Below are 24,345 nucleotides of genomic sequence, written 5' to 3'. Positions count from 1 at the left end.
TACCCCAGAGAGCTTCATTTGTAGGAGGACTATGATTCCCAGAGGCCTTAGAGTAGCTTCTGGAGTAAGGCAACACCACCCAGCCCATTCTCTAATTGCACACCCAAGCTTCCATTTTCAAGGATTGTAGAAGTTTTGTGAAGCAGCCTGGCAAAGAGGAACAAGGGAGAAGCGTGAAAATGGCTGCCAAGTCTAGGCTAGGTGGTGCAGTGGATAGAGCACTGGACTGGGAAACAGGAAGATTCATCTTCCTGAGTTCAAATCCAGCCTCATACACTAACTAGCTGTGCTTTTAACCCTGTTTGTCTCAGTAAAATGTAAAATCTACAAAATGAGTCGGAGAAGGAAATGGCAAGCCACTCCAGTATCTTTGCCAAGAAAACCCCAGGTGGGGTCACAAAGTATTAGACAGGATGGAAACAACTGAACAACTGCAAACACTATGCCAAGAGGAGTCATGGAGCCTTAAATTGGCAGTAAACTCTTTAGGTTTCATGCCAAGAAACCAGTGCTCCCAAGGCTATTTTTTCCATGAGTTTCTCAATAGGCAGGTGGGTCCACTTAAGACCAGACCCAACATATGACTGCAACCTTTTAGACAGATAGATAGATACCCTTTGCTTTAGTTTTTAAGCAGCCTTCCTGATAGGGATATATTGTTTATCAGTGTAGACTGTTTCCTAGGAAGGTAAGGTGCTGGTGATTGAGGCAAAGGGCTGAGCCCATTCCTCTGTGTAGTACTCACAGTTTTATTTTATTTTATTTTGGTGAGGCAATTGGGGTTAAGTGACTTGCCCAGGGTCACACAGCTACTAAGTGTCAAGTGTCTGAGGTCAGATTTGAACTCAGGTCCTCCTGAATGCAGGGCTGATGCTCTATCCACTGCGCCACCTAGTTGTCCCATTTTAAATTTTATTTTACTTTTTGTAAATAGTATTTTATTTTTTCCAATTACATGTAAAATAGTTTTAAATATTCATTTTGTATATGATTTTGAGTTCCAAATTTTTCTCTCTTCCTTCCTTGCCCCTTCCCCAAGATAGCAAGCAATCTGATATGTGCAATCTTGTTAAACATTTCCACATTATTCATGCTGTGAAGGAAGAAACAGAATGAAAGGGAAAAATCCAGAAAAAAATCCCAAAACAAAATAAAATGAAACTAGTATGCTTCAATCTGCATTCAGACTCCATAGTTCTTTCTCTGCATGTGGAGAGCATTTTCCATCATGAGTCTTTTGGAATTGTCCTGGATCATTGTATTGCTGGTACTCACAATTTTAAAAGCTACTCTGTTCCCTATAATGCATATCTCTCCTAGTCTTGATCCAGACCCCTGATAAGATTGATCCAATATGTTTTAGTGTATATAAGCCTCCTACAAATTTACAGTTAATTCCTACAGTTGTTCAGAACAGTTTCCTTAGCATCATGTTCTCAAAGTATCCATCAGCTGCTCTAACTATTCTGGGAAACTTAATGCCAAGATTAGTAAAAGTTCTGTCAAAGGCTTGTTAATGGTATATCTGGAGTGGGAAGACTGTTTCCCCAAAGATTCCTCTGTTGAGAAAATTGCTTTGTCTAAAGAGGAAAACACTTGGTTAAATTAATTAATTTTATAATATTCAATAGCAGCTCATAGAATTTTGTAGAGCAAGTGTATATATATGTATATATATGTGTGTATATATATACATATCCATCCATCCATCCATCTATATCTATATCTATATCTATATATCTATATTTTTAACCAACGAACTAGCACCGCTGAATATTTTAAAATCAGCCCTTTGTTAGCAATATTTACCCTAGCAATGGATGTCCCAGACTTGGTTGAAAGTGTTTTCTTTGCCGCCCCCTTCCTTCTACCTCTATCAGCTTAGTCTGACCCTCAGTATCACTGTGTCATACTACACATAATAGTAAGAATAGAATTATGAAGATGAGGCAGTTAAGGTGGAATTGGAGATCTTTCCACTTCCTTTAAGTAAATTTTGTTACAGGACCCTAAATTCTGGTTTTATACAGATCAATTTCAATCTGAGGGACTTCTCACAGCATCTCATTTCCTTGCAGAGTTTTCCCTGGCAATCGCATAATTTTTCTCATTTTTTCTGTGACTCAGGGTCTCCTCTTGGTATATCAGAATATAGATATGTCTAGGTCTTTACAAGGGGCAGCGAGATGACACAGTAGATAGAGTATTGGGTCTTGAGTCAGGAAGACTTAGATACTTACTAGCTATGTGACTGTGGGCAGGTAATTTGATCTTTTTTGCCTCAGTTTCTTCATCTGTAAAATGAACTAGAGAAGGAAATCACAAACCATTCTAGTATCTTTGCCAAGAAAACCCTAAATGGGGTCATTAAGAGTCAAACACAACTGAAACAAATGAACAACAAATAGTTCTCTACAAATTTGGGTTAAAAAGTACTTCCAGTTACCATTCAAGCACTGAAGTTAGCTACATATATTAGATATAGGACAGCTTTTATTTTACCCCACAGAAAGATTTTTTTAAAAGGCCTCACGTGTTCTATAAATAATCAAGCACAACCTTCTTGTCCTCTCTCAAAGGCCCCATTTTGGACTTCATTTCCTACATTCAGACACATGGTGTCATTCCCCAAAAGGAAATGCATTTGAGGCCAATGGAGATTACCTCTTATTCTTTTGTGAGCACCTCTCTCCACTAGGGATCCACACAGTTTTCCAGTCTTAGAGAGTTATTCCACATTTTAGGGATCTCTTGAAAGGAATTCTTCAAAATGTTAATCCCACCGACCTGTATAGTCCATATTATTTATGGCAGTAGTGGAGGTGGAGGTTTAAATTCATTGGACCCCTTGATGCTTGCTTCATCCCACAGGGAACTGAACACCTCCTGCCTTCATGAGATCCACCCAGTTGGGTTCTTGTTTATAAAATTCCAAGGATTATCTCCAGCTGTCCCCAACACCATTTGGGGTTTTCTTGGCAAAAACATTTGAGTGGTTTGCCACTTCCTTTTCTAGCACATTTTACAGGTGAGGAAACTGTGGCAAACAGGGTTAAGTGACTTGCCCAGGGTCACATAGCTGGTATCTGAGGCCAGATTTGAACTCAGGAAGATGAATCTTCCTGTCTCCAGACCCAGTACTCTATCCACTGTGCTACATAGTTGCAATGAGGTTGGATTGTCATTACCAAGCTACGGACCTTAATTAAGAAAGTGGAATGTATCCTCCCCCCCTCCAAAAAAAAAGAAGGTGGAATATATCTAAATAATATCTAAATATCTGGAATATTCAACATAAATATTTGTATATATATAATAAAAATACAGACTGACAATGCCTAATGAAGAATGACTGCATGAAGCTTTTCAAGTAGTATGTAACAAACCTGAATAAGTTTGCTTATTATGACAAGTAATGAGTGTTTCTTACTGGTAAATTTTCCATAAATTAAGGGTTTTGTTTGTTTGTTTGTTTTTTACTGAGAGCCTATAAAGAGGCATAGAGTAGAGATGATTGACCTTGGAATTAGGAACATCTGGATTCAAGTACTGCCTCAGAAACATACCTACATAAAACCTCTCAATTCACCAAACAACTCTCCAAACACGTTGAAGCAAAGTTGCTAATTTGCATTGTTAGGGAGGATTTCCATTTCCTTCTCTCTGCCAAGGAGTTCTCTACTGAAGTAAAATCCCATCCAGACCAAAACCAGACTTTAGGCTCATTATAAATGGCATACAGGTATAGATTGGGGACTCCAAGTTCACAGAATCTAGCGTGAGATAAAGAAATGAAATACTTGGCAAACAACAAAAAAAATCAAGCCTAAAGATCACACCACTCACTACAATTAAAAGTAGCCACTGCAGGTATCTAAGGGAAATATTTGCTATAAATACAGTGAGCCATTGAGATGGAAGGCAGCCACTGTGGAGAGTATTTTGGGACATTCTTTTTGAGTGTGAGGTGAATATTTTTTTATTTAATTTTAGAAATGTATTCAGGATGAACATCTGAGAGTATAAGAACAGGAAGAAAAACTAAAGTAAATAAAAGTTGGGGTTTTTTTCTTTCTTTTTGAGTTTGCATCAAGTAACTATCTCTTCATTCAGAAATTTTTGCAGAGTGACTTTAATTGTTTTGCAGGGAGTTCCTAGGAAAAGTGATTGAGAGGCAGTGGTGGTGCTGGTGGTGTGTGGGCACTAGGTGGTTCAGTGGATAGAGTGCCAGCTCTGGATTCAGGAGGACCTGAGTTCAAATCTGGATTCAGACAATTGACACTTACTAGCTGTGTGACTGGGAAAGTCACCTAATCCCAATTGCCTCACCAAAACAAAACCAAAAAAACCAGGCTTGTTTAGGGAGATCCTTACAATAGCTATAGTGAAAAAGGATAAAATTCTTTACCAGGGCAATCAATCAACTAATCCTTTACTAAACTGAGACACCCTCTTTATTGGTTTGAGGGAGAATAGATGTGGTTTTGGTTTAAATTAAATTTAAATCAGAGAACTCTACTCTGAAATTCTGGAAGATCCCTTCATCCCTGTGGCCCCTTTCTCCATCTGGTGAGTTTGTCCTGGAACTTCTTTTTGAGGAAGGTCCCAGGCCAGCCACACTCATCCCTTCACTCCCCTTCCAAGGTGCCTTCTCACCTTGGAAGATCCCTTAGTTTCTATGGCCCAAAACTCTAATTGGTGAGTACTGCTACAACCTTCATTTTGAGGACGTGTGCAGGGGAGTGATGCTTAGTGTTTGCCTCCTCCCTCAACCCCATCCATACTCTTTGGATGTCACTATGACCCTATGTGGATACCTTCAGCCTCCCCCCTTTTCAATTCCTTTTATATAGTATTGTCTCCCCCATCCCCATTGGAATATAAACTCCTCAGGGGACAGCTAGGTGACACAGGATTCAGGAGGACCTGAGTTCAAATCCAGCCTCAGACACTTGACACTTACTAGCTGTGTGACCCTGGGCAAGTCACTTAACCCCAATTGCCTCACTAAAAAAAAAAAAAAAGAATCTCTAGGGGCAGCTAGGTGGTATAGTGGATAAAGGACCAGCCCTGGATTCAAGAGGACCTGAGTTCAAATTTGGCCTCAGACACTTAAAACTTACTAGCTGTGTGACCCTGGGCAAGTCACTCATTAACCCTCATTGCCCCACAAAAAAAAAGAAAAAAAGAAAGAGATTCAGGGATTGTCTTTCTCTTTGCTTGAATCTTTATTCCCGGGGTTTAGCATACTACCTGGCACATAGTAAGCCCTTATTGTTGGCTTGACTTGAATTCAGAAACTGGTAGAGATGGGGATTAGACAGAACATTTTGAATGTCCACAAGAACCATCCAAACCTAAACTTGTCTCCTTGCAACTTCCATAGTTATTTCCAGTTTGGCCCAGAAAGCTGAGCTTGAAGCAGTGGATAGAAGGTGAAAAGAACCAGATTTAGGTGTGATGTCAAGAAAAGTTGTCTCATGTTAGAGCTGCCCCAAAGTGTAATGGCTGCTTCAGGAGGTAGTGGGGTTCCCCTTCCTTGGAGATCTTTAAGCAAAAGTTGAATGGCATTGGATATGTTGTGGTGAGTTTTTTTTTTTTTGAAGGGGTGGAGGGAGGAGAAGGTTAATAAGGGTTAGACTAGATGGGCCCCAACTCTGAGATTCGGTGATTCAGAGTCGCCAGTTGTGAGACAACTTCATTCCAATGGCAAAAACTTGGGTTTTTGGGGGAATTGGATTCTTGTCCCCCTGACTCTTATTTTCCCTGATTCTTGTATCTTTTTGTTCTTCTGTTGTTTCTTAGTTGCCTCCTTTTATTCCCCCTTTCTTCTTTGTTTTTGTTGATCAGTTCATGGTTCAAGAAGTAATGAACAATTCTTGTAGGCAAGGTAGACCTCAGAAGAAAGACAGATAAAGTACAAACCAACTAATACCACAAACCTCAACCAAGGTCATTTCTACGTTCTGGGCCACAGCTTCATTGTCTGCAAAATGGAGAAGCTGGGGGCAGCTAGGTGGCGCTGTGGATAGAGCACTGGCCCTGGATTCAGGAGTATCTGAGTTCAAATCCGGCCTCAGACACTTGACACTTACTAGCTGTGTAACCCTGGGCAAGTCACTTAACCCTCATTGCCTCACTAAAAAAAGAGAGAGAGAGAGAGAGAGAGAGAGAGAGAGAGAGAGAGAGAGAGAGAGAGAGAGAGAGAGAGAGAGAGAGAGAGAGAGAATGGAGAGGCTGGATTGTTTGATGATACAGGTCTGTTTGGCTCTAACAGTCTATATGACTCTATGAAATCTGGCTTTGGCAATTTTAGTACTTGCTTACCCAAACTTCCCAAATGACTACTGAGTGCTGGGTTCCTCCCCTTTCCCCCTCCAACTTAAAAAAAAAAAAAGCCAACTTACTGGGTCCAAAGGAAATAAAAAAGATTTTGTGGAAAGGAACTAGGGCTGAGATTCAGTGAGATTTTAACCAATTTTGGCCAGAGGCATAATTTTATTCTCTAAATGTTCAATATTTAGCACTGCATTTTTATAAAGAAAACAATTTGTTTGTTCAGAATTGATTAAATACCTATGACATTCCAGGTACCCCAATAGGCACTGGGGATACAAAGACAAGAATGAAACAGAAATGTTTCCTTTGCAAATTTTATTAGAATATTAGAGACCAGTTGTTTCAGAATGAGAGAATGAAATAACAAGGTCTAGACAGTGTCATAATTATGGATTAACTTTCCCTCCCCAGCACACAACACTATTTTTAACCATTTCAGCTTTATTTATTCATCTATTTATTCATTCATTCATTCATTATCAGGTATGGCCTTTGCATCAAATATTTGACAAATAGTCAAAGGATATTTGGAATGAAGGAAAGAGTTAATTACAATTGTAGATAATGTCCATTCATGTATGAACAAAAATGGAGGTTCCATTCAATAATAATCAATGCCTTTTTTCCTTCCTGGCAAACAAAGCACTGCTGTGATATACCAGCATTTATTTTATTTTATTTTATTTTATTTTTTGCAGGGCAACGGGGGTTAAGTGACTTGCCCAGGGTCACACAGCTAGTAAGTGTCAAGTGTCTGAGGTCAGATTTGAACTCAGGTCCTCCTGAATCCAGGGCAGGTGCTTTAAACACTGTGCCATCTAGCTGCCCCTAGCATTCATTTTAGCAAGTTGTAATTGTTTTTGCAAACAATTTCTTCTTTCACAACATGACTAATATGGAAATAAATTTTACAAGATGGTGAATATTTTGTTTTGTTTTGTTTTTTGGTGAGGCAATTGGGGTTAAGTGACTTGCCCAGGGTCACACAGCCAGTAAGAGTTAAGTGTCTGAGGTCGGATTTGAACTCAGGTTCTTCTGACTCCAGGGCCGGTGCTCTATCCACTGCGCCACCTAGCTGCCCCGATGGTGAATATTTAACATATATCAAATTGCTTATCATTTTATGGAGGAAGGGAGGGAGGGAGAAAATTTTGACTCAATTTTATTTTAAAATTTATTTTAAAATTGTTTACTCGTAATTTTATTAAAATGACTTTAAAAATTGTCTTTACTTGTAACTGGAAACAATAAAATACTATCTAAAAATAAAAATGTTTAGCCAAATTATTTTCCTCAACTATTGTTACAGATGTTTGGCTTTGGCTACACTCTCCCATAGTGTATATTTCCTTCTTCTCGATAAAGTTGGAGTTGACAGGTCAATGTCTTTTTAGGTAGCACCTTTGTCTCCCTTGGTACTAGTATTATGAGGATGAAGAGTTTTTAAGTAGACAGTTATCACTAGCTACACTTTCCAAAGGGAAGAACTGAGGCACAATATTTAGTAAAGGAAATTCTTCTAGCAACATCCAGTTTATGGTTTAGCAGAGGTGATAATGAAACTCCATATTCTACTCATGAGACTGCCGGATCACAGATTTAGAGTTGAAGGGGTCTTTAGAAATCATCTAGTTTTACATGTAACTAACGGGTGGTATTTCTCTGATGTGGAGACACTGCATTCTGGGAGTTAAAGTTCTATAAGCCAAATGGAACTACTGGGCTTGCTATTTGGAGAAAATATATACCAGGATACCTGAGTGGGTCAGCAAATATCTTTAAAAAAATAATTGCAATCAGCTTAGGTCTAACCATTTCTCATAGATGGACTTCATTTATCAATAGTCTGTAATTAGGACTCCTCTATTATGTCACAGAAAACTCTTCATCCCAGAAGATCATTTCAGCCTTGGAATTAACACCTCAGAAGTACCTTAGGTCCGTCCCTATGGCCACTCTCTCATTTGGATGGCTCTTCCCAGAACATCCATTTAAGGTAGGTGACCAGGCCAATCATCTCTTAGTTTATCACCAGGCTGCAAACTGTATTCCATCATATCCATGAGAAATGCATGAGTGTTCAGCAATGTACATGTGTTCAGCAATAGAGCTAAGTTATTGCACTATTGCCTTTATTGCTAAGATATAGTTGTATTCTAAGATCAATGAGGTGGATCAATGCTATTTGTAATCTCAATAGGAACCCCTTGGCTAACAGAGTGTCAGAGACATAGATTTTTTTAGTGTATTCAGGATATTTAATTGAGAGCAAAACTCTTAAAATAACATGGGGGATCTTTATCTTCCCTGAAGGAAAAATACTCAAGGCTTAGCATCATCAGTTTTAAGGTTTCAGTTCATTCCCTTTGAAGATCTAAATTTAGATGCCTTCTATTATGTTAAAATTGAATGTGGGGGGCAGCTAGGTGGCGCAGTGGATAGAGTACCAGCCCTGGAGTCAGGAGTACCTGAGTTCAAATCCGGCCTCAGACACTTAACACACACTTACTAGCTGTGCGACCCTGGGCAAGTCACTTAACCCCAATTGCCTCACTAAAAAATTTAAAAAAAATTGAATGTGATTTATAAAATGAAAGATATGTATCAATACATATATGTGTTTACATACACACATGTGTGTGTACGTATACATGGATACCAGAGGGCGGTATGGGAATTCCCACAGAAAATGCAATATTGTTTAACTCCCCAAGTTTCTGGGTATCTCTAATTTATAAAATAATTTAAAAAATATTTAGTTTATAGTGGAACCCGTCAGAATGAAGAACATTCATTAACTTAACACTTCAAATACAGGTGGAAGGAGCAGTTCTCTTAGTAGGAAGTAATAGAGTGTTGGACTCAAAGTCCAACTTAAGTTCGAATCCTACTGCTAACACAGTAGTTGTGTGACTATGGTCAAGTCATGTAGGCTCTCTGAGTCTCGCTTTCCTAATCTGTAAAAAGAGATGAATAATTTCAAGACTCAGTTACATTAATGGCACTCTACTCATGTGCTACATATACATACACATACACACACATACCCTGGGACTCACCTTCCCAGCTCAGATTGTCACTGACCGATTTGGTCCCTATCAGGAGATGGTTACTAATCCTATAGTTCTAGGCATATAAATGTGGGCGGCTATCCACATAAATGCTGGCTCATGAGCCCCCAAGCAGTTTGTTTCGCTTTAGCATTTAGTTTTTTAGTAAAGGCATTTATTTACATTCAGTTTTTTGGTAAAGGCATTTATTTAATTGGCATAGCAAGGACAGTAGTTACAAAATATTTTCATGAAATGTCAGGTGTGCACCCATCCCACAAACCCACCTGAGTCCAGAAGGCTGCAAAAGTGGGCACGAACCTAAAGTGCCACGGTTATGAAGCACACATGTAGGGAGTGCGCATTACCAACTCACTTCTAGAACTACAGGTTCTCAATGCCCTTTTTGGGGGGGGTGTTGGGCAATAAGGGTTAAGTGACTTGCCCAAGGTCACACAGCTAGTAAGTATCAAGTGTCTGAGGTCACATTTGAATTCAGGTCCTCCTGACTCCAGGGCTGGTGCTTTATCTATCCACTGTGCCATCTAGCTGCCTCCCTCTCAATGCCCTTTCTTGAGAAAGTTGCCATGAAATTCACTATGAGTTGTTCCATTGTTTGGGGGGCTGGCTCTTTGCCTGGTACATTGCTCAGATTAACTACATTGTAGAGCAGAGCTTCTTTAACTTTTTCCACTCATGACCCTTTTTCACCCTTTTTACTCAACCCCGAATACATAGGTATATAACAAAGCTTCTTAACCTTTTTCTGTTGTGAAATTTTTCATGACTCCCACTTTCAGTTACTCGACCCCACATAGGGTGGCAACCTATAGTTAAGAAGCTTTGTTGGGGCAGCTAGGTGGCGCAGTGGATAAAGCACCAGTCCTGGATTCAGGAGGACCTGAGTTCAAGTCTGACCTCAGACACTTGAAACTAACTAGCTTAGTGACCTTGGGCAAGTCACTTAACACTCATTGTCCCACAAAAACAAAAAACCAAAACCAAAAAGTTATAACAGGATCACTCCCAGGTCTTTTCTAATTGGACTCCTTCCATGGATCCTGATGATGATGAGTATCAGAGGGGACACATGTATCATCTCCCCCATATTTGAATGTAAGAAGTTTATCCTTGTTTAGTCCTTTATCAGTGTTTATTCATGTTTACCTTATTATGTTTTTCTTTACTCCTGTGTTTGAACTTTGGAGTTTCTGCACAGTTTCTCTGGTCTTTTCTTAGAGAAGGCTTGAAAGCCCACTATTTCATTACAGTTCCATTCCTTTTTCTTCACCCCCTGCCCCTATAGCATTATATTCAGTTTTGTTGGGCAAGTTATTTTTGGCTTTAACTCCATATCTTTTGCCTTCAATAATATCTTATCCAAAGTTCTATATTCCTTTACAATGCTGGCAGTTAAAGTGTGTACTCTGGTGTTTTGGTACTTGAGTTTCTTTTGTTTCTGGCTGCTTGCAGACCTGGAAACTAGATTTTGGCTATGACGTTCCTAGGAGTTTTCATTTTGGTGTTTCTTTCAGGAGGTAACTGGTGGATTCTTTCTATTTCTACTTTGCCCTTTGGTCCTAAGAGTTCTGGGAAGTTTTCTTTTAAGATTTCTTGAAATATGATCTCTGTGCTGTTTTTTTGGTGATGGAGTCGTCAGTCCAGTGATTCTTGTATTTTTTCTTCTCAATCTGTTTTCCAGGTCAGTTGTTTTTGCTTTCATCCATCTCATATATTTTCCATTTTCCCCTCAAGCACCCTCATTCTACTTGTAAAATTATTTTAAACTTTTAAGAAAACCTCTTGTTTCATCTTTTCAAAGAATTCTAGTTGTTGGTGCCCTACCTGTGTTTGCCTCTGAGGTATTGCTTATAGATGTTTTGGAGTCATTCTCTTCTTTTATATTTGTGTCTTGAACATCTTTGCCACCATAATAGCTTGTGATTGTGGGGTTCTTTTTATTTGCCCATTCTTTCAGCCTACTTCCTGACTTCAGATGTGATGTTAAGGCTGAGCTCTGCACTACTTTTTGAGAGAAAATTTGAGCTGGTCCTGTTGCTGCTTTTTTTGAGTATTAAGTATTCCAGGAACTGAGGGAATACTGGGGTCCTGCAAGCTTTCAGTGTTCCTAAAGTACTCTGATCTTGGGCTGAACTAAGTTCCTGACCTGGGGTTGGATCTGTGCAAGAGTAGACTTCAGCTGGACTCCACCTCTATCAGCCAATTAGAAAGCTCTGTTGGTTCAAAGCAGCAAAATTGTAGGCTTTCCTTTGGTCTAGAATTTCCACATTGGTTATTCCTCGACAGGTGGGGCTAGATTTTGAAAGTAAGACCCAACTTTCTGCCTAAGGTCTGAACAAACCAGGGCTGCTACTGCTGCCTTTGGCTTCCTTCTTTTTCCATACACCACCCAGGCACTCCCTATTGGAATGCCACTGCCCAGTGTAGGTCCTCTTCCCTACCTGGATCTACAATCTGGGACTGGGTAGTGGGTAATAAAGTTGCCACCCCACTTTAGTGTCCTGGTGTGGGTCTGGGGGTACCTCTATATTGGACTGAGGTTTCCTCTTGCCCTAGTACATCACCTCTCCCTGGGTACTACAGTGCTCCACTGGAAGTGTACTACTAGTCTGACCCCACCTCCAGCATCTGCAAACCTTTCTATGCAGAGGTGGGTTGAACCAAGGACTCACTGAAAACTTTTCTGGATTTCCCCATCAGAATTTGGTCTGGTGCATTTTCTAGAAATTTACGGAGAAGAGCTCACTGCATTGCTTCCTATCACTTTGCCATTGTGGCTTTGCCTCCTCTCAGTAATCTTTGAAAAAATCAGGGAGACTGGGAGAGGTGCCACAGGACTGGAGGTAGACAGGTACTGTCCTGATTTTCAAAAAAGGGAAGTGTAGTCTTAAAAGCATAGTCTGGGGAATTTAATTAACTCCATTTCCTGGAAAATCTAGAACATATATAACTAAAGGTATGGTCTGCAAACCTTTGGAAAAGGAAGCAGTGATTACTGAGTCAGTCTGAGTTCATCAATAACAGGTCATGCTGGATTAATTTAATTTCCATTCTTGATCGGGTTGTTATACTGATAGAATAGGGAAAATGGCACATACATAGTATAGGTAGATTTCAACAAAGCATTTGAATATGTATCACATGTCATCTTTGTGCACATGATAGGAAGAATTGAGTTACATGATACTAGTAATGCAGATTCAGAATTGATTAGTAATTATTCATGGATCCATTGGTCAACCTGGAAGGAGGTTTCTAATAGAGTACCCAGTAGATCTTTTCTTACCCTTATTCTGTTTAAAGACTTTTTAAAAACTAAAGTCTTGGTTGAAGGTATAGACTGCATGCTCATAATATTTTTAGATGACATGAATCTGGGAGGGTTACCTAATTTGCTGGATCATAGATTCAGTATTTTTAAAAATCCCTCAGCTGTGGGGCAGCTAGGTGGTGCAGTGGATAAAGCACCGGCTCTGGATTCAGGAGGATCTGAGTTCAAATGCGGCCTCAGACACTTGACACTTACTAGCTGTGTGACCCTGGGCAAGTCACTTAACCCCCATTGCCCCCCCCCAAAAAAAACAAAACCCTCAGCTGAATAGAACAATAGACCAAATCCAATAAGAGGGCATTTAATAGGGATACATACAAAGTCCTAAACTTGAATTTTAAAAAATCAACTATAGAAGCATAGGATGGTGAAGATATGGGTAGAATACAGTTGTTGTGGAAAATATTTGAGAGTTTTAGTAGTCCTCAAACTGAGTCAGTAGCAGAACATAGCATTCAAAAATGCCAGGCCAATCTTAGGTTGAATGAATACAGGAAGATGGTCCATAATGATGAGGATGTAGTTTTGTTGTGGAGTTCCTGTTCAGAGAATATTGATGTGTGTGTGGCCATTTTTAGATCTCTCACTATTTGATTAGTTATAATTTCTTGAACAAGAATAAGTTTAACTTTGCACAATCAAGTGGCAGAATCATAGAATCCTAGATTTAGAGTGAGGAGAGGCATCAAAGGTCCAGTCCAACGCCCTAATTTGACAGATGAAGAAACCAAGGTTCAGAGAGTTAAAGTGATTTACCCAAGGTCACACTATTATTGTTTCTTTGATGGTGGATACTTATGAAAGTGATAGAGAAAATGTTAATTCCGATTCAACTTAAAAATGGGTCAGCGGGGGCAGCTAGGTGGCGCAGTGGATAAAGCACTGGCCCTGGATTCAGGACTCCCTGAGTTCAAATCCGGCCTCAGACACTTGACACATGACTAGCTGTGTGACCCTGGGCAAGTCACTTGATCCTCATTGCCCTGCAAAAAAAAAAAAAATGGGTCAGCGGTACATTTTGGGGGAAAGCTTATTGATAAGCATTGATTGGCACACCCCTGCTCCAAAGCCATCTGCCAAGATCATGAAATGAGTGTGTGGCAGAGGCTTGACTTCTGACGCCCCAGGTATTCTTTCTGCTTTGTTTTAATTATGGAGGAAACATTTTTTCTACTTTGTTGTAAAATATAAGAGACAGACATCATTAGAATTCTCAAAATGTCCTAGAATCATGGACACACAAATACACGTGTGCATGTATGTTTTATAAGGTGTTGTATACACAATAGTGGCTGAATATTCATTAATTAGTAGATTATATCTTTCAAAGGGGGAGAATTTTAATTTAAACCATTAAACAACTCTTCTCTCTCCCAGCCTCCTATCAAACATTCACAACTTTTGAGGGTTAGTGTTGTCAATTACAAAGAAAATAACACATTTTGACAAAGGGAGATTTTCTTGGCATACGCTCACATGTACAATTCAGTTCTAAAGGAGATGAAAGAGTAAAAATTAGTGCAATCGATCAATAAACATTTGTCAATAAACCTACTTTGTGTTGGACATTGCACGATGAATAGGTTTCTATATTTTGAAAAGAAAGAAATTTATAAATGCTATTAGCATCCTTTGCAGCTTAGTTTACTGACACAACGAGTATGAATAAATTTCGTACTGCAGCAAGAAGTGACCCATAGGGATTAGAAAGGGCATTAACTCCTTTCTCATCAACAAGTAGGACTAGCTTAGTTCATCCCTTAGGTTTCATTAGATCAGCCCTGATGCAGGAAGGATGCTGATGAGACTGATCTAATGCATGCACTTGTTTCATACAAAAAACCGAACAGTTTTACAGTGACAAAATATATTGTGCTTCCTCGGTTAATTTATTTTAATTGTACTAAATATAGTTAGATGGTGTATAGTAAAAGAAAATGGGAGGGAATGGTTCAAATTAGCAGGAAGGAATAATAGTGTTACATCTGGGAAATTGAATTTTTTTCCATTATGTTTCTCACCCTTTGTAATTTAAATCACAAATATTTTTTTTTTTTTTGCTCAGAATTCCTCGGGCTACCTTAGGGATCCATAGCTAAATATGTTGATGAATCCATTGAAATAAAGATCCATTTAACTTCCAGATTTAAACAGAAAATAGTACCTCCATCAATCCCAAAGGCAGCCTTTACTCAGCATTCTGAAACTATGATACCGTCTGCTGAGCTGTTAGCCATATTAGATCATGGCCCCTGAAAATAGCTCTTTGTCAATTTACTGAGAATTTATATTCACATTTGTGTAACTCATTTTTTTAACCTTTTTTTTTTTTGGTATTAAACAAGTCATAGACACAACTAGGAATGTGGACATTGTTATGATGATGTAAAAAGAAAATTTAAGTGTAAGTAAAAACCCTTCCAGTTTTGGAGCCTTTATAATTTGGGATAGCAAAAAGGCATGGGAGGTAGAGGTAGTATAGGATACTGGAAAGCCAGGAGATTGGAAAGAATTGGGTTTGGATATTGGCTCTTCTTGTTTAGTTGTTTTTCAGTTGTGTCTGACTCCTTATGACCTACTTTGGGGCTTTCTTGGCAACAATACTGGAGTGGTTTGCCCTTTTCTTCTCTAGCTCATTTAACAGATGAGGAAACTGAGACAAACAGGGTTAAGTGACTTCTCAGAGTCACACAGCTAGTATGTGTCCGAGGAGGGATTTGAACTCAGGTCTTCCTGACTCCTGGGCTGGTGCTCTATTTATTGTACCACCTAGCTGCCCTGGAAGCTAGGTCTATCTTATTGTCTAACTCACTTACATCCCAAGATCACATTAGTTCTTTTCACTGCCACATGAAGCCACACACTGAGACTGAGATTTCAATCCACTAACCCCTCCCCCCCCCCATCTTGATTTTTTTGAGAATAACTGTTGTTTAGCCATACCTCCCTTACTTTGTGCTTTTTGTGTGGTTGATTTTTTAAAATACCCAAATAAGACTTTACATTTATTCCCACTGAGTTTTATTTTATAAGATTCAGTCTACTGCTCTAACCTTTTCAAGATTTTTTTGAATCTTGATTCTATTGTTCAGTGTGTTAATCATAAGCTAACTTTTTTATAGGGAAGAGAATAAGCATTTATTAGGTGCCAACTCTGTGCCAGACACTTTTCAGATATCCTCTTAATCCTTGAAACAACCCTGAGAGGTAGATGCCATTATTTTTAATAACATTTTAATTTATAGTTTTGAGTTCCAATTTTTTATTTTTTTCTATTTTTAAATAAAAGTATTTTATTATTTTGCCGTTACATGTAGAAATATTATATAAACAAATGTTGAAAACGATTTCCAATTTCTAATTTTTCTCCCTCCCTCCCCTACCTTCCCCCCTCCCCTAGATAGCAGGCAATCTGATATAGGTTATATATTATATTAATATATATATAATAACATTAAGCATATTTCTGCATTAGTCATGTTATATGAGAAGGATCAGAGCACAAAGGAAAAACCTAAAATCAGAAAACCAACAGCATCAAAAACAAAAGAAATAGTATGGTCCAATCAGCATCCATATTCCACAGTTCATTTTTTCCCCCTGGATTTGGAGAGCCTTTTCCATCATGAGTCCTTTGGAACTTTCTTGTTCCATTGGATTGGTAAGAAGAATCTAATCTATCACAGTTGATCAACACAATGTTGATGATACTGTGTATAATGTTCTTCTGGTTCTGCTCATCTCACTCATCATCAGTTCATGCAAGTCCTTCCAGGTTTCTCTGAACTCCACCTGCTCATCGTTTCTTACAGCACAATAGAATTCCATTACATTCATATACCACAACTTGTTCAGCCATTCCCCAATTGATGGATATCCCCTCAATTTCCAATTCCTTGCCACCACAAAAAGAGCAGCTATCAATATTTTTGTACATGTGGGTCCTTTTCCCTTTTGAGTTCCAATTTTTATCCCTCCTTCCTTCCCTCCCTCCCCCCTTCCTGAGGTGGTAAGCAATCAGATATGGGTTATACAAGTACAATTATGTAAAACAGGGCACATTAGTAATTTTGTGCAAAAAAAACTTGAATAAAAGAAAAAATGAAAGAAAATGAAAAATAGCATGTTTCAGTCGGTTTTCCATCAACATCAGTTCTTTCTTTGGAGGTGGACAGTATGTTTCATCATTAGTCCTTTGGGATTGTTGGATAACTATTGCTGAGAATAGTTAAGTCATTCACAGTTCTTCATCAAACAATATTGCTGTCTCTGTGCACAATGTTCTCCTGGTTCTGCTCGCTTCACTATACATCATTTCATATAAGTCTTTTCAGGCCTTTCTGAAATCATCCTGCTTGTCATTTCTTATAGCACAATAATATTCCATCACCATCATATACCACAGCTTGTTTAGCCATTGGCATTCCTTTGATTTCTGACAGCCCACTACTCTTTACATTATAGAGTACTACTATTCTCACCTACTAGTTTTATAATCCTGACAAAAACTGAAATGAAGTTAGCCTGGTGGCCTGGTCTGCTCTTGTGTGTGTGTGTGTGTGTGTGTGTCTTTTTTTTTTTTTTTGCAGGGAAATTCGGGTTAAGTGACTTGCCCAGGGTCACGCAGCTACTGTCAAGTGCCTGGCTCGATTTGAACTCAGGTCCTCCTGAATCCAAGGCCAGTGCTTTATACACTGCACAACCTAGGTGCCCCCTCGTCTGTTCTTTATGAAGGGATGCTGGCTCTTTGTAACCACTTTCTAGTTGTTTGAGAATTCTCTCTTCAATGACCTAGTCTAGAATTTTACCAGGAATTGAAGTCAAGCTCACTGGCCTATAGTTTTCAGCCTGTCCTCTTTTATTTTTGAATTGAGAATTTGGACATTTGCCCCTCTCCAGTCTTGTAGTATCTCTCTTGTTTTCCATGTTGATTCAAATATTGAATGAATTGAGAGTACCTTAGCAATCATACCTGCCAATTCTTTCAGGGCTTAAGGATACAAGTTATCTTGGCCAGGTGACTTGAATTCATTAAGGACTACTAGGCTCTCTATAATTAGTTTCTTATTTAACCTGAGTGTCAACTCCTTGTCATTTTAATGCCATTTTAAGTTCAAAGGTCATGAAAAAACAGAAGTAAAATAAAAATTCATCAGCTCCCTCTTCTCTCTGTTGTCCGTTAGCCATCCCAAACAAAAGGTCCTCTTCTCCTTTGATCCATTTTCTCCTCATAGGGTCAATTAAATCTCCAAATCTCTTTCTTTTGTCCTTGGCTTCCCTTGCCAGTCACAGTTCATTTAGACGTTTTAGCCTTCTTTATGATACTTTTATAGGAACATACTATAGTCACATTCATCTTCCTGGCTGCTTTCATGTTCTCTTCATTTCTTTCTCTGTTCATTTCTTTTAAAAATGTTTGGGGGGGGGCTGTTAGGTGGCGAAGTGGATAAAGCACTAGCCCTGGATTCAGGAGGACCTGAGTTCAAATGTGACCTCAGACACTTAACAGGTACTAGCTGTGTGACCCTGGGCAAGTCACTTAACCCTCATTGCTCCGCTCCCCCAAAAATTATTGGTTAGTGACTTCTGGTGTATCCAAATATTTTTCTTTAGATAATTGCCATTTTTCTTCCTCATTGAAAATTTTTTTCTTTATGTCTTTTAGAATTTCATTCTGGAAAGGAGCATCTCCCATCCCTCTTGGGTTGAATTCACCTGAAACATTTTAGTCCTTGGATTCTTACCTATTTTTCCTTTTAACCCTTTGAAAGATAGATGCTTTCCCAAAAATCTAGGGTACATGTCATAGTATGCCCAGATTTTCTCTCCTTTATAACAAATTCCAGGAGGACATGGTCAATTACCCTAGGCTTTCCATTATTTCCATTCCTACATCTTAAACTCAACACGTCCATAACTAAATTCATTCTCTTTGTCCCAAAAGCTCCCCCCTTCTTAACTTCCCTATTACTGTCAGGGTACCATTCTCCCATTCACTCAGGCTCAAAGCCTAGGTATTACCCTTGACTCCTCACTCATTCTCCAATCCCACATCTTCAATTTGTTGCCAAGTCTTGTTAATTCTTCTTTTTTTTAGCATCTCTCACATATGCCCTACTCTCAGTCTCTGATTCTGCTACTCTCCTGGTGCAGCCCCTTCTCTCATACTTGGATTATTGCAATAGAGAGACTGATTGAAGCTCAGAGAGGAATAAAGTGATTTATCATGGTCACTTCACTAGGAATTATAAGAAGCAAATTTCAGCCCAGGCCTCCCAAATCCAGGTCCATATTTCTTTCTCCTACACTATCCTGTCTAATTAATGTATTTTTAGTAGTTTTATCCTTTTGGATTTACTTTAATTCTTTCTGTAGAAAATAATTTGGTGAGAAATCACTTCAATTAATAAACATGGAGTCCAGAACTGTGTAAGAGCCAAAGTACTGGACATGGTATCAGGAAGACATGAGTTCAAATCCCACATCTGACACTCATCATTTCTTTGTGACTACAAGTAAATCACTTAATGTCTCAATCTCAGTTTCATCATCTGCAAAATGGAGACAATAGCGCTTACCTTTGAGGATTATTGGGTAAATCAAATGGGACAAAGCATGTATTATTGGAGATTATCCATTTATCTTGTATATATCAGGTTTGTACATAGTTGCTTGCATGTTGTCTTCCCCATTACACTGTAAGCTCCTTGAGAGCAAGGGGCCATTTTTTTGTATCCCCAGTGCTTAGCATAGGGTCTGACACATAGCAGGTGCTTATCAACAATGCTTGTTCACAATTTGACTTGATATTGCAGATATTAAATCCCCTAAGTAGATGCCAGCTGTTACTTGTGTTACTACTCTAAAATAAGGCTCCAATGTCTCCATGTAGCTTGGAGGTGACCATGGATTTTTTAAAATTCTACCAGTAGAGTGCAGATTACGTTAAGTCCTATCAAGCTGAAAAGGCTTTGAGTATGGCTGGAGTCATAGTTCCTATATGTCATCCTAGGAGCAGGCTAGCTAATGATACAGAAGATGATCATCTTCACCACTCAAGTTTATATAATGCTTTAAGATTTGCAAAATTCAATGCTCACAACAACCTTGTGGGGTGGGCATTTCAGGAACTATTATCCCCATTTCACATATGCAGAAACTGAGATCCAGAGTGGTCAGGTCACAGAACTAGTAGGAATCAGAGGCAAGGTTTGATTCCAGGTGCTCTGACTCCAGATCTCGAACTCTATTTCCTGTGCTTTAGTCTCCCCATTGATGGCCATTTTTTTTTTAATTTTTAATTTTATTTTTGGTGAGGCAATTGGGTTTAAGTGACTTGCCCAGGGTCACACAGCTAGTAAGTGTTAAGTGTCTGAGGCCGCATTTGAACTCAGGTCCTACTGAATCCAGGGCCGGTGCTCTATCCACTGTGCCACCTAGCTGCCCCTGTGGCCATTTTTTTTTAAACCAATGCAGTTCTGGATGAGTTTGCTAATATACAGGGGACATTGTGGGTTGAGACTTCTCTTGGTGGAGGGAATACTTGCATTGATGAAATCACAGTTTTCTTGGAGAAATTACTGTATTCTTACTTATTCAGTTATGTCCTGCTAGTCTAATGAATTCATGCATATTCCATAAATGTCTAGCAATGTATAGTGAAGTCTAGGAGGCTGTTCGGGCACTGGAAAATTGGACAGATCTTTGATCCTTCTTGCATCTGACGTTTTAAAATCTCTGCCCATAGAGGCTAGAACAGGGTGTCAGTCTTCCTGTACCTCTGACGTAGGCATGCCTAATGAGATTAGGGAGTGCTCAGAAGGTGCAGTCAGGGACATAACCGTCACACACCCTGTGACACAAGAGTTACTATTGCCTAAACCTTTAGTGTATTCGATGACTAGTAAAGCAAACATCTCTGCTCAGGCCAGTAAACAAGAGCTTCTCTCCCCATGGCAAGCACACCAAAATGGGGCAGACAGACATATAAGGAAGGCTGCCCAGAAAACTAGATTCCCTTGGGCTTCCCTGTTTAGTCAAGAAAAAAAATCCTTAAGTGGCTTTCTTCTTTCTAGTTCTATTTCCAAAAGCTGGGAGAGAAAACAAACTGCTAAATGTATGATGGATTAAGGATATCGAGTGATTGAAAGAGCAGCATGTTGGGACAAAACTAGTAAGACAGAATTTGCCAGATGGAAATGTAAAGTGTTCCTTGAATTAAAAAAAAGACATTCTCACATCAACATGGGGAAGGTGTAGGTATAGTTAGTAGTGCATGTGAAAAAAAAATCTGGGGATTTTAGTCTACTGCCAGTTTAATGAGTCAGTATGGCAGTTGAAAAGGTTAGAGTGTTATATTAAATTACTGAAGTGCCAGCCTATTTCTTCCTCCCTCCCTCCCTTCTTCCCTTCCTTATCTTCCTTCCCACACATATATAGGCATCGAGGTGGCTCAGTGGATAGAATGCAGGGCCTGGAGTGAGGAAAACATCTTCCTGAGCTAAAATATGGCCTCGGTCTTTTACTAGCTGTGTGACCTTGGGCAAGTCACTTAACCCTGTTTGTCTCAGTTTCCTCATCTGTAAAATAGGCTGGAGAAGGAAATAGCAAACTGCTCCAGTATCTTTGCCAAGAAAACTCCAAATGGAGTCACAAAGAGTCGGAGATGACTGAACAACAAGATTATTGAGAAGATGGAAAGTTTACAGAGGAGAGCAACAAATACTGCCATGGGAGGATTGTTATGTAGCATAGAGAGGAGAAGAAAGACTTAGGAGAGATAAGATTGCTGCCTTTAAGTATTTGAAGGGTTATCAATTGGAAGGTGAGAGTTAGACCCCAGAAAGCAGAACTGGAAGCACTGGGTAGAAATTCGAAAGAAGCAGATTTAGGCTTGATGTAAGGAAAAACTTCCTGATAAGAGCTTGCCAAATGTAATTGGCTTCCTCAGGAGGTAGGGAGTTTTCCCCATTTAGAAATCTACACAGAGATGCAGAGGTTGTGATCTAAGGATTTTATTTCTCATTATGCTTGGATGGTGACATCTTCAGCTTGACACTCTACAAGGCAGGAAGTTTCAAAAGGAGACGCCAGAGCTTCAAACAAAGGGCCGATCAAACAGATGGAAAAGCAAAGCAGGAGGCTGCAGTCAGAAAAGACAGAAGGGGTGTATAGCTTGGCATGGCCCTGACAGAAGGCATCCATCTGCACCCTCAAACCTTTGCCAAGGTGAGAGGCTTCAGCTGTTTTCCAGTCTTTTCCTGGGGTTGCAACAGTCCCCTGGCCTGCCATGAAAGGCTTTTGAACACAATCCCAAAGAAGAGACAAAATTGCATCTTAGCATTTACCACTGGGGTCATGAGTTATGAAATGATTGTGTCCCTCTCCTGCTACACTGAGGAGGCAACAAGGATTAGGATGGAATTAGATGATGATTGTTTAGAAGTGGAGGAAATTGTACCCATTTGTACAAGGTAAAGAAACACTTTTCCCATTCTATCAGCCATTTAAATGCTTATTAAGCATTTACATTAAGTGTTTCCTATGTGCCAAACCCTGTGCTAAGAATACAAATAAAAGTAATCCCTGCCCTGAAGGATCTTACTTTCTAATGGGGGGAAGACAACAGATAATACAGAGAAGGAAGCTGAGAAGCAGCAGTAAAATGATGTGTGCGGTTGGAGGAAGGACAAAGATGGTGGGTGGTAGATGGGAGGTTTTAGAGGAAGTCCACATTCCAGGCTGTAAAGGAAGGAAACGTGACTGGCCTGGGTGTGCCACATGATTCAGTTATAAATTCCATGAACAATCACACTATAATTAGTTTTTTAGCTTTAGATTTTAGCATAATTAATCGAGCAACCCATTCATTTACCTCAAAAACATCTATTGAAACCCTTCTATGCTCAAGACACCATGAAAGAATACAAAGAATTGAGGGGCAGCTAGGTGGCACAGTGGATTCAGGAGGACCTGAATTCAAATCCGGCCTCAGACATTTGACACTTACTAGCTGTGTGACCCTGGGCAAGTCACTTAACCCTCATTGCCCCACAAAAAGAATACAAAGTATTACAGGCAGTCTCTACTTTCGTATTTCAAACTTTCAAAGGTTCCTCACCTCTAAGAGCTTCTCTGAACAGTTCTCCCAGTCTCATGGCCAGGAGCTCTTCCCTCCTTGCTGCCATGGTTCCTCATTTCCTTTCCACCTTTTGTTTCTTCCCCACTAGCTAGCAGCTGCAAAGGATAATTCACTCAGCTCCTTCAGACTCTCACCTGCTCCCAGGGTCTATTTTTATTTGATTGGTGGCAGAGGTGTTAAATGAAGAAAGGAGATTAAAATCCCAGTTTGCTCCTCTCTTTCTATTTTCCAAGGCTAATCTCATTTTCCAGAAGTGCAGAGTTCCCATCTATCTCCCGACCCATCCTACACACCCTCTAAGCAGATTGTCATTCCTATTCTTTTTCTACCTTCCCCCCAGCTTCTGTGAATAAATGTCCAAGGGTGCAAAAGCCCAAGGGTGCTTTTTCTTTGAAGTGAAATGCATACAATCATGGACAATAGAGTCGGAAAGGTCTAAATACCCATTTCTTCATCTGTAAAACGAAGAAACTACATTAAATGATGTTTAAGGTTCTTTACAACTAGATAGCAAGCACCGGATTTGGAATCAGGAAGACTCCTCTTTATGAGTTGAAATTTGGCCTCAGACACTTACTAGCTACGTGGCCTTGGGCAAGTAACTTAACCCTGTTTGCCTCAATTTCTTGATCTGTCAAATGAGCTGAACAAGTATATGGCTAAACCGCTCCAATATCTTCGTCAAAAAAACCACACCAAAATGGGGTTATGGAGAGTTGGACACAACTGAACACCACCACCACCACACCTATAAAATTTTGATTTTTTGTTTTTGGTCAATCTAAAAGCATTCTGAAACTCCCTCTTCTATTTAAATACAATCTACGGAACAAATATAGAAATTCAGCACTGTCTTTGAGGGCTGCATGGATAAAATTATTAATTTGGATTCATTCATCTAGACGTCATAAAAGTGCAAATACATTGAGTGAAAGTAGTGGAGGAAGGGCATTCTCAACTGGGAAAGGATGGTCAGTGTTGATAGACCCTCAGCTCTCCTGGGCTGCTCTTGGTTGGTCACATGGCTAGTACTTAGCCAGACATTTCATCGGGGAGCTGGAGTCCCTCATGTCTTTCCTGTTCCTGTACAGAAATGACCAAAGAGCTTTATAAATGGCTGTAGCCTTAATCTATTGAACCGCTTAAAACCCTTAGACAATGTCAGGATCTTTTAAGAAAAGAAACTAGCCTAACATGCATGGGTGGGGCCTTAAGATATTGCTCTTACCACTGTGGGAGATTGAGTGACTGGTGGTTTATGGTTAAAAAGTGAAGGGTTGGGGGCAGCTAGGTGGCACAGTGGATAGAGCACTGGCCCTGGATTCAGGAGGACCTGAGTTCAAATCCGGACTCAGACACTTGACACTTACTAACTGTGTGATGCTGGGCAAATCACTTAACTCTCATTGCCCTGCCAAAAAAAAAAAAAAGTGAAGGGTTGCTATCAGAGATTTTATCTTCAA

The 24,345-nt window shown here is 39.5% G+C and overlaps 1 protein-coding gene across 1 annotated transcript in view; it reads left to right on the top strand.

Annotated features, from left to right (window-relative positions):
• Nucleotides 1–8,233: 8,233 nt before the first annotated feature.
• Nucleotides 8,234–24,345, top strand: part of LOC122725970 (calcium-binding mitochondrial carrier protein SCaMC-1-like) — a 66,027-nt gene continuing 49,915 nt past the window's right edge. The window contains exon 1 of the mRNA XM_043963364.1: nucleotides 8,234–8,335. The gene's annotated coding sequence lies outside the window, so the exon portion shown is untranslated. The remainder of the gene's footprint in view (nucleotides 8,336–24,345) is intronic.

This window comes from Dromiciops gliroides, chromosome 4 (genome assembly GCF_019393635.1).
Source record: "Dromiciops gliroides isolate mDroGli1 chromosome 4, mDroGli1.pri, whole genome shotgun sequence".
Classification (NCBI taxonomy): Eukaryota; Metazoa; Chordata; class Mammalia; order Microbiotheria; family Microbiotheriidae; genus Dromiciops; species Dromiciops gliroides.
This window is presented reverse-complemented; position numbering and strand designations above follow the sequence as displayed.